We start from the raw sequence: 7,209 nt of genomic DNA on the forward strand, positions 1-7,209 counted from the left end.
ATGTTGAAGCAAAAATCTCGCAACAAATGGATCTTGGAGGGTTCTAGCAATACTTCATATTTCCATAGTACTATTAATACTCGTAGAAGTGTCAATACAATTTCGGAGTTGGTGACAAATGATGGGTCCCTTATCATTGATCCGGACCAATTAAGAGACCATGTTGTTTCTTATTATGAGAGTAAATTTAATGGAGTAGATACGCAGATTGAGGATAGTTTGTTTGAGTATGAACATAATTCTATTTCTCTTGAGGAAAGACATATGTTGGATTCTATTCCTTCTTTGGAGGAAATTAAGGTAGCGGTGTTTGATTTGGGTGCGGATAGTGCTCCAGGTCCGGATGGTTTCTCGGGGTGTTTTTATAGACATTGTTGGGATTTAATTCATCAAGACCTAGTTAAGGATATTATTTTTTGCTGGAACAACAAAACTATTCCTAATGTGGCTAATTCTAGTCTCATTCTTTTGCTTGCTAAGGTAAGAGGTGCGGATAGCCTGAAGAAATATAGACCAATTGGTCTAAGTAATTTTTTCTTCAAAATTTTTACCAAAATTTTAACAACCAGACTTGGAAAAGTCTTAGATAATTTGGTTTCGGAGGAACAAGTGGCTTTTATGAAGGGGAGAAATATTCATGAAAATATTAGTTTGGCGTCTGAATTGGTTAATGAGCTGCACATTAAAAGAAAGGATGGCAACTTAGGTCTCAAACTTGACATTTCTCAAACTTTTGATACAGTAAGTTGGCCTTTTATCTTGGAGGTGTTTCATAGATATGGTTTCTCAGAGGATTGGTGTACTTGGATTCACAATATTCTGAAGTCTGCCAGGATTTCTATTCTTCTTAATGGGAGTCCGGAGGGTTTTTTCAAGATTAATAGAGGTCTGCGTCAAGTGGATCCGCTTTCTCCTCTTATCTTTGTTTTGATAGAGGATGTTCTAAGTAGGAACATTACTAAACTATTTCAAAACAAGAGTATGACTCATATGGTGAAGCGTAATGGTATTGCTCCAACTCATTTATTTTTTGCTGATGATATTATGATCTTTTGCAAGGGTAATATGAAGAGTCTAACAAACTTAGTCAAGCTGCTGGGTGATTATCAACAAGCTTCTGGTTAACGAGTTTGCAGGGAGAAGAGTAAAATTTATTTTGGAGGTGGGTCTTTGAATAGGAGGCAGTCTATTGTAGACTTCTTAGGCATGGGTGTGACTTATTTCCCGGATAGATATTTGGGGGTTAAGGTGATGCCTGGAGTGGTGCAGTATAGCCATATTAGTAACGTGGTGGATAAACTTAAGGACCGGCTTTCGGTTTACAAAGGTAAGATGCTTTCCTTTCAGGATCGTGTGGTTCTTGTTAAAACTGTCCTTTCAAGTTATGCGATTCATAACATGGCTGTGTATAAATGGCCTGTTAAATTTGTTAAACAATGTGAACGTGTGATTCGTAATTTCCTTTGGTCGGGAGATTCAAACTTGGCTAGAGCTTTTGTGGTTGGTTATGACAAGATCTGCAGTCCGTTGCGGGAAGGGGGTCTTGGGCTTACTAGCCTAAGCAACATGAACAAGGCTCTGATTTTTTTTTTTTAAGTCAAGAAAATATATTGATAAAAAAGATATTTACAAGATAGGTGAAAGAGAAAACGGATCAGAGAAACCCCTAAAAAACTCCTAAAACCTATTTAAAACGATAATAAATTACATTTGGAAACTCAATAGAACTTAAAAAAACTGGTCGACCTTCAAAGTGAAAACCAACCCCGTCCTCTAGTAAACAACCACGCTTTGCCATTGTATCAGCTGCAAAATTTGCCTCTCTAAAAGAATGTTCAAAACGAATTGAACCATATAAACCTTTAACTTCCATCCATCTTTGCCTAGCAAACCAAGGAACGTTATCTTCTTCCAAAGCCTTCAACACACTTGTAGAATCTGATCTAATAACAATGCAAGCATATCCCCACTGAACTGCCCACTCCATATCCACAATAATACCATACAATTCAGCCAAATAATTAGAAGTAACTCCCAAACCAATACACATTGCACCTACCACTTCACAATGTGCATTCCTTGCAACAACACCAGCTCCCGCCACCCCAGGATTACCTCTTGAGGCGCCATCCGTGCACAAAAGCAATTCATTATCATTAGGTGGAAACCAAAAACACTCCTTGGGATCAATAAACTTCACCTTTCTATGCCGAACCCTAAAAAACTCCAGAATTCTCAAGTCATCCATAGAATTATGCATATAACTCTTCATACGAACTGAATAATCTTGCATCAAACTAAAAACACGTTTTTGAAATAAAGACCAGCAAGGGTTCTTCTTTTCATACACTTTTTTGTTCCTAGTGAACCATAATTCTGAACGCACAACCAAATTCACTACCAACCACAAATCCTTAACAATACCACTATGTTTTTTGCCTTTTGGTAAGAAGTAATGATATCATAATTAGGTTTAATTTTGAAAATACCTTCAATCCACTCCCAAGCTTGACGCGCAAAATTACAGCTCCAAAGAATATGTTGGAGAGACTCCTCCTCAATCTGACACACACTACATTTAGATGCAAGTTGAATTTTAAATCTGCTACGTACCTTATCAAGAGTAGCACACGCACCACGAATAAACTTCCAGTTCTGAGCCGCCAATGAAGGATGCACCACCCTCTTCCATAACAACCCCGCCTCCTTCAAAATAGGATATTTCTTCCTAATCAATTCCCTAGCTGACTTGACAGAAAATTTACCTTGTAAATCAGGCATCCAAAAACGCCTATCCACTCCCATATGAATTTTTGGTAAATCCTGTTGCACCACACCAGCACTTAAAAGGAGTTGCGAATGAACTCCATGAATCTGCCAATCACCTTGCACAATAATATCACAAACACGAGCTGATCTGTCTAAATCCATGCGATTTAAAACACTAGCTAAGGTTGTATTTCCATACCATATATCAAAGAATAAAGAAGTATCCCTACCGTCACCAATAAAACACTTCGTGTTGTCCACCATCTCCTTATGAACCCAACGAAGACCAGGAAGAATAGAAGATTTCACCCCTGCCATCTTAATACGACCATCCCTACAAGTGAATTTGGCTTCCAAAAACCTCGCCCACCTCTTACGAGAAGATTTTATAGCCCACCACAATTTCATCAGCAAAGCTTTATTCATAGTCCTTAGGCTAGTGATCCCAAGACCACCTTCCTTTAAAGGACTACAAATCTTATCAAAACCAACTACAAAAGCTCTAGAAAGATTAGAATCACCCGACCACAGAAAATTACGAATCACACGCTCACATTGAGAGTGAATTTTACCGGCCATTTGTACACAGCCATGTTATGAATAGAATAACTCGAAAGAACATTCTTAACAAGCACAACCCTATATTGAAAAGATAACATCTTACCTTTCAGAACCGAAAGTTGATCCCTCAACTTATCAACAACGTTGCTGATGTGACTATACTTAACCATCCCCGGCATCACCTTAACTCCCAAATATCTATCAGGAAAGTTAGAAATTGCCATACCTAAGAAAGTTGCAATGGTCTGGCGCCTACTCAAAGTCCCACCACCGAAGTAGATCTTGCTCTTCTCCCTACAAACCCTCTGACCAGAAGCTTGTTGGTAATTCTCCAAAAGTTTCACCAGATTCTTCACACTCTTCATATTTCCCTTGCAAAAAATCATAATATCATCAGCAAAAAATAAATGAGTAGGAGCAATACCCTTACGTTTTACCATATAAGACATATCCTTATTCTGAAAGAGTTTAGTGATGTTGCGGCTAAGCACATCCTCAATCAAAAAAAAAAGAGGAGATAGAGGATCCCCCTGCCGTAAACCCCTATTAATCTTGAAATAACCCTCCGGACTACCATTAAGAAGAATAGAAATACGCGCCGAATCCAGAATTTTCCAAATCCAAGAGCACCAATCTTCAGAAAAACCATACCTTCTAAAAACCTCAAGAACAAAAGACCAGCTCACCGTATCAAAAGCCTGAGAGATATCAAGCTTCAAACCCAAATTACCATCCTTCCTTTTGATGTGCAATTCATTCACCATCTCAGAAGCTAAACTAATATTCTCATGGATATTCCTTCCCTTCATGAAAGCCACTTGCTCTTCAGACACCAACTTTCCCAACACCCTACCAAGCCTAGTAGCCAAGATTTTAGTAAAAATCTTAAAAAAGAAATTACTTAAACCAATCGGCCTAAAGTTCTTCAACCTAGCAGCTCCCCTAACCTTTGCAAGCAAAAGAATAAGACTAGAATTAACCCCATTAGGAACGGTTTTAGAAGACCAGCAATAAGTAACCGCTAAAATCAGATCCTTTGAATAATCTCCCAACAATGTCTATAAAAACACCCCGAGAAACCATCTGGACCTGGCGCACTATCAGCTCCCAAATCAAAAACCGCCTGTTTAATCTCATCACAAGTAGGAATAGCATCCAACATATGCGACTCTTCCACAGTAATAAATCATGATCATAATCAAAAAGAGTTTCACTTACCTGACCATCCTCACCATTGAATTTAGCCTGATAGTAAGAAACCACATGAGCACTAAGATGAACCGGATCAGTAATAGTACTCCCATCTTCAGCAACAAGCTCCGAGATTGTATTAGCACTTCTACGAATTTTAATAGAGTTGTGAAAGAAAGAAGTGTTACTAGAACCCTCCAACAACCACTGATTTCTAGATTTTTGCTTTAACATTATATGCTGCTGCCTTTGAATATCTTGAACCTCAACAAGAGCATCCTTCATATTATTAAGTTTTGAAACATCAAACGGATCTTCATCAGAATTTCTACTAGCTACCTCAAACTTAAGCGTTGCTTGCTTTAGTCTAGCATTGACATTACCAAAAACCATTTGATTCCATAACTTAATTGCCTCCTTCAACCGCTTCAATTTGAAAGGAAAGATAAAACCATGATTACCATACCGGCGCCATCCAAGATAACTCCACCATCTTCAAAAAATCCGGATGAGAAAACCACATCTTCTGTATACGAAAAGGAGCACGTCTAGGCCTAGGATCACAAAAAGGAAAACCAATAAGAGTCGAATGGTCAGAAACTTCCCTAGGAAGAGCTTTACACCGCCAATTCGAAAACTTAGACAGCCAAGGTTCATTAATAATAGCACGATCCAACTTACTAATAATTCTACCAACACCAGTCTGACCATTGGTCCAAGTAAACTTAGACCCCAACGAATCTGCTTCAAACAAGTTATTATCCTCCATCCAATCAGAAAACTCATTAATACAAGAGAGACGAGTCCTACCCCCTTTCTTTTCATCTTGACGAAGAACACAATTGAAATCACCCATAACCAACCAAGGAGTAGTTACGTCAACCGCTTCAAGTTGACTCCAAAGCCTCCTACGAAAAACTTGAATATAACTAGCATGAACAAAAGAGATAAGAACCCCCTCAGTTTTAACCGTAATGGCTGTCTAGACATATTAATCACCACCGGCTCCTCAATACAATCATCCCAAAGAATCCACAAATTACCCAAAGAACTAGAAGTAGAATTATGAATTACCTTTTTATTATAACCAGCCAAATTTAACCTTATCATTACATTGTCAGTGCAACGAATCTTAGGCTCAGCAATACAAAGTACTACCGGTTTGTATTCATGCACCAATTTACGTAACTTACTACCCGCTTCCACCTTCGCCACCCCATTAATACCAATATAGAACTCTCATCAGGAAACACTCTTTTTATTATGAATAGCTTGTGGAATCTGCTAGGAATCCTACTTTGTAAAACAGGAGAGACACCCTTCCTAACTCGGCCCAAAGCATTCACTTCAGAATCCGAATCTGATTTGGAATCATTAAAACGTTGTTGAGAAGAACTAAGTGTAATCAAAACCCGGCTTGGTTTTCTACTTTTCTTTGGCATATCCACTGGTATTTCCGCCCACTTAACACCCTTAACACCTGATGAAGCTTTCTCAGGCGTCAACTCTTCATCCGAACTACCTCCAGAAGTGTTTTCTGCCGCATCCGAACCCCCTCCAGAAAAGTGTTCAACATCATCATTATCCACACCCAACTCATCATTCAAAACATTGAACTTATTAGGAGAAACCACGATAGAAGTTTCAGCAACAGCTCTGTAGCTTGAGATATCCTCAATATTATCAACCACCATGTCCTGCAAAGACTTATTACCAGCCTCAACCGGCTTAAAAGAAGAACTCGCCTCATTCATGTCACTAGAGTGATTAGTTCTTGCCAATTCACCACTCTTAGTTGACTTATATGAGGTTGCAATTTCAACCATTGACAACCCAATAACCGAACTCTTTTGCAATGCTAACGCCTTCTTAGCCTTCTCAAAAGCTTTAGACGCTGCATGAAGATTGGATTCAGTATTCGCTAAATCATTCTCTAGCTGAAGAGTTTGCTCCAAACCACCAGCACTCTCCACTAAACCAGCTTCAACCACCCCATTCACCATAGCTCCACCGTGCCCTACAGCAAGAGCATCATCCACATTACCACCAGCACCGTTAACAACATCATGAACCACAATAGCACCATCGTTTACACCACCTACAACAGCGCCAACACCTACAGTAACAGCGTTTACACCACCTACAGCAGCGCCAACACCTACAGCAACAGCGTTTGTACCACCAGCAACAGCCACGGTTGCGTCAGCTCCATCACCCTTACGGTTTCTCCTATTACGCACATTCTGCCACTCCCCTTTCGCATCAGCCTTAGAAGTTTTCTCATCATTCTTTGATTGTCTTCTACATTCAACATCATTGTGACCAATTATGCAGCACTTCATACAGAATTTAGGTGATTTTGGGATATCCAAGTATTGCCAAAACGTTCTCCCCCCAGCTGTAATCTTAATTCTACTTGGAATGTGTTTTGCAAAATCCACATCTACCAAAACTGAAGCAAAGTTTCCATACTCCAGATTTAGAGTTCTTTGATCAACCACAATAGGAGTCCCTAAAACTTTTCCCATAGATAACAAGTTCTTCTCAGTCCATAGTTCTGCATGTAAACTAGGAAAGTGAACCCATACGTTTGCATGGGAAGTTTTTTGACGATCAGGATCAAAACCTGGGTACCAATCCATTAACTTGAGTTCATGCTGTTGAACAAACCACTTTGTACGTCTAATT

The sequence above is a fragment of the Papaver somniferum genome, chromosome 4, assembly GCF_003573695.1.
Source record: "Papaver somniferum cultivar HN1 chromosome 4, ASM357369v1, whole genome shotgun sequence".
NCBI classification, from domain to species: Eukaryota; Viridiplantae; Streptophyta; class Magnoliopsida; order Ranunculales; family Papaveraceae; genus Papaver; species Papaver somniferum.